Consider the following 5,068-nt stretch of genomic DNA (forward strand, 5'->3'; position numbering starts at 1 on the left):
TGTTCCTCTCTCTTCCCTCAATCCTAAAAATAAATGATTGCATCCTCACGAGTTGCGTTGCAATTACGCAAAGAAATGAATGGCACGGTAGGCGACAACAAAGGAAAGTGGGGCAGCATCCAGTGAGCATCAGATGATGTGGATTCAGTGGTGGATTCAGGATCAGACAAGGTCGACTTTTCAAGCAGCGCAAATGTAACAGGGTCAGTTATACAGCAGTAATATGCGTAACAGTCAACTGTACGCTTGTATTAGTAGGGGAGACCGGGGTTGGTTGTCACACTTTTAACTCCTAATGCTCATCATCAAAACAGCTTTCAATAGTCATTCCTATATTAACACTTTCCCTGCCAGATTCTCATTTCTCATTTCCTTACATCAGTTTAACTTATATAGATAAAAATAATAATAATACTATAATGATGAAAGTAATATTCTCTTTTAGGTATAGCAGAACACATTGCCATGTTCAGTGATCATTCAGTGTTCTGTTGTCTCCCCTCTCCTTTGTGATCGTCTTGTCCATGTGTCACTGTCACCATCATGGAGATCCCGTTTTGTCCCACCAAACTTGTTTGCTTCTTCATCCAAATCCGATTCAGAATGTTTATTACAACAATTATTATCAGAGTCTGAGTCCATCAACATCTCCACAGCTTGCGCAAATGTAAAGTTTTCTGTCAGCGCCGGCATTTTCGTGCAGTATACAAGCTGCAACATCTTCTTCCGGTCTCCAGCGGATCTTCGTCTTCGTTTGTTTTTGGTCTCCCCTATTATAATTACACAAATTAAGTTTTAGTTATTATTACCTGACACCCTTAGGCCTTCAAATCTCAAATAAATATTCTTCAATGTGGCAAGCTGTAGAGGAACATTGTACAGTAGAAAAATACGACACAAGGTTGAAAATACACCCATGACAACTATGACTTCAGTACAAATTATGAAAGTGTCTTTCTTTTGTAGTCTTCCTTATTTGGAGAGAAATAAAACCAATAACTTATCTGTTTGACATTTTCCTGATTCCTGAATAAATGTGCTAAACTAAACCGGCTACGTGAAACTCTAAAGCAACTGTTTTTCCCTAAGGAGGTGGCTTTTATGTTTTTGAGAACCAGTCCCTAACACACCCACTGTGTCAAAGTAAGAAAGAAAAAAAGTAGCTTTAATCAGTGTGAATAAAGAAACCCGTTCCAGGATAAATGTTTTGAGTTTTGGTTTGACAGCATGTAAATACGATGATTGGCAGCTGTTTATTTTGACCAGTCAAAATCATTTAGTAAAACGAATTATGCTTATTTGAACATCCGCTGGTGGAGCTTGGAAATGTTGTCTCAGTGAGGCCGGACAACACCGTCCATGTGCTGAGACGAACTGTTTGAGAAACTTGAACCACAAGATGTGAGAACCGAAGACCAAAATACTGTCTTTATTAAAACTGTGAACCATTAAAGGTTCTGTTACACTGAGTTTATTTAGTCATAAGACTATGCTGCAAACATTTTAGGCCATTTTCCATGAAGTCTACACTCAGGTTTTTGATCCATAGACTCCAGATGGTTTTCCACAAAAAAAATCCAGTTTGCTTTATTGTTACATGTCCCACAAGCTATTTTACTGGCTATTTTTCTTTGCCCCTTATTTATTTAGGGAACTTTCACTGAGAGCCGAGCTATTTCTTTCCGTAGAGACACTTACACACATTTTCAACTGGAACTTACCCCCTAGCCAGAAGTATCCTGTTGACCTCGGGGGTTAAACCAGCAACCTTTTGACCTTAATCTTAAGGCCACTGTGACAGTGTTGTACAGTAGATTCATGTAGTAAAATTCACTTTGATTCGAGGCTCTGATACTGAAACATCTTCCTGTGCATATATATGTTTGAAACACACTCTAATGGCATAACTGACTGTCGTAGGCTGTATTGTGCCATTTGAATGTATAATTCCACTTATTACATTTTATTACTTTTGATATAATGTTTATGTGGCTAAATACACTGTATGAAAGACACACATTTGTTTAATGAACATCATTTCCTTAAACTGCTTTCAATGTATACAGTCAGAGCACAGTTAAGTCCTGCCTACACTTGAGGGGAAACCTATTTATCGTTGTCCATTGGCTTTTTAGGTTATGGCGTAAAGGTACCACAATGTCGCTTCCATCTTCAAGCAAACAACAGAAAAATGCCTAAAGCTGCTGTGTGGTGGGATGCACTACCAACAGGGTAAAGAACTCAGAACTAAGTTTTTATAAGCTGTTGATCTAAAAAACTGAGCCTTTAACAAGACAAAAATGGATAGAGAGGTGAGGCATCAGTAGGAAGAATTAGAAAACTGCCGGATGCTGACACTACGTAAATAAGTTAATTCAGTCAAACCATAGAGCTTGAAGGTAACTGAGCTATGCAAGGCCTGGTTCTGATGTTTGTTAGGTTGAATTACTTTCTGACCTACCTTACCCTGCTTATATGAAATAGTCCGACAGTAATAGAGATAGACAAGGCATGAAGAATGGACACTAAGGATGCTTTCACACCTGTCCTGTTTGGTTCGGTTCAGTCAAACTCAAGTTCGTTTGCCCTCTAAGTGCAGTTCATTAGGGCAGGTTTGAACACAGCAATCTCACTCGGGTACGCCAATACCTTCTTGAAGACATAGTCTTGGTCCAGTTACAGCCAAACTCTGGTGTGCTTTGTTTGTGGTGAGAACATGTTCCAACCTCGATCCGAACCCACTGCAGTCGCATTATGCATTGTTTGGGTTAAACAAGCATGAGCATGTTACAGTCCCTGAGGATTATTAATGTGCACCTCCTCCTGTACTGCCTTAATATGTGCATTCGGCACACCCAACGCATCAAAACATTGTTTCTTAGTCGGAGCCATGCCTTATTTTCAAACTGTATGATTTGCCCAAAGTGAACAATGCAAGCAATATAGTCCACGATGACCAGTGCTAACATCAACCCGTGTAGTTATCCCTCCATTGTGACATTAGAAAGTGTCGCATTTACCTTGCAAGTGTACTGTTCTTCAATGTTTTGATTACTTCCTGGATTTTTCCCTACATGAAAATTCTGACCAATCAAGAGCAGCTTCTTCACACAAGACATTTGATCGGGTCTGCTTATAAATGCTGCCGTGAGAAGATGAACCAACTCTAGGCAATTATGCAACTTTGTAATAAAATAAGTCCCTGATTTGGACCAAAGCAAGACAACTCTAGGTCTGAAAGCATCCTAAGATAAGATGGATAATACTGAGTTTGTCAAGATACCTTTTCCTCTCTGGTAGACACAGGGTTCTGAAATAATCCTGAACATGCAGAAATGTTTTTGGCTAGCTACAGGCAATTTGTTAGTGTTTTAGCCCTCAATTGCATATTGTGGCGCTGAATGTTTTCCCCTCCAGTGGGCATGGTTTTCAGAGCATGAAGTGTTGCGCTCTGTCTCTAGACAAACAAAAGATTCTCGTAATTTGAAAAAAAAAATATATATATATAATAATAACTCAAAGTCTTAACAAAGCAAGGCTTTATAATTTCTCCTAAGTATGTACAGTTTATACTGTATAATAAAACCACCTGTTATTGCATGATTGGAGACTCAAGTCACCTTATGACAACTCAGCAAATCTTATCCGCTAATGACCACTGGATATGGTGGAAAGCTCCTGAAAAAGCTAATACATGTTAAGCTTTTTTGTTATTTGTCTCCCCCAGATCATGAATGAACTTTTACACTCGAGGTTGTTATTATCGTTAATGTAATGCCTCATTAACTGAGAGACCTGGAAATAATCTCAGATTTTTGTTGTAGTTTCCAGTGAAGTCAATTTCTCAGATATCATTCTTCCAAAGCAACAAAAGTATGTGCACTCTGGATATAAACAATTCAGTCAAATGAACATTTTCCATTTTCTGAAAGACAACACACACACACACACACACACACACACACACACACACACACACACACACACACACACACACACACACACACACACTGATTTAAACATTCTGAAGTTGAATGATAGATGTATTCAGTATCAGTGGGTCAATCCAGTTACATTTACCAGTGACATTTTGGGTTTGAAACTTGTTCAAGAGTTGGTTTTCTGTCTCTTCACTCGTCTGTTTAATATCTTCAACAAAGAGTTCCAAACAACATTTAGAGGAGTTACCGTACAGTGGTACAGTACAAGGTTTCAACCAAATAAAAAACTCCCACTTAGAGGTCAGATTATGATGTGTACTGGACAACTAACAGAGTAAACCCAAAAGGGCATCCCACACTGTGATCTCTGCATATGATGGTGATACTGGACCTCTGATGTCAAAGGTCCTAAAACAAATCCATTTGTCGCATTGTAGCCGCACATTGTCCGCCCTCCATGCAGAGGCATGACCAAATGTCACCGCCCGCTGACGTAGAAGCACAAGGTTTCAACGTAATCAGAGAAAACATACTCTCATCCACCTACGAGTCTCCGAGGCATGTGAGAGCAGTCTTAGTGGTGAGGTCACAGCTCACCACAGGATGACTTAACACACGTACACACACACGCACAAATGCAAAAATGCAGAAAAATACACACATCTTTCAGCACCGAGGTCAGGATACACCGCAACAATGCTGGACTCTCAAACACACACACACATAAACAGCTACACTCACATTAACACACACTCGACGAGCCCTCCTGACGTGTTCGTTGGCGGTGAGATTTGTAGCGTACGAGCAGGGAAAACGTGGGTGTTGTGAGGTGAACCAGATGCTACATAGACACACATTTAAATAAAAAGAAAGCTGACTCACCATATCTCCATAAATTGTTGGCTGGTTTTGGCCTGTCAACAAAAATACTACATTTTGATTTATTTTGAATATCCAGTCAAAATGTTTTTGAGGCTAAGTCTTGTCCCCTGAACCATAGCGTGTGTGTACTGTATGTACCATACATGTACGTATTTATGTTCCTGAGGCATGAACAATGCACATAAAATTACCCCTATGGGAACAATAAAGGCCGTCTGTCTATCAAACAGAAAACCAGTCCTAGT

This window comes from Epinephelus fuscoguttatus, linkage group LG8, assembly GCF_011397635.1.
Source record: "Epinephelus fuscoguttatus linkage group LG8, E.fuscoguttatus.final_Chr_v1".
In the NCBI taxonomy this organism is placed as follows: Eukaryota; Metazoa; Chordata; class Actinopteri; order Perciformes; family Serranidae; genus Epinephelus; species Epinephelus fuscoguttatus.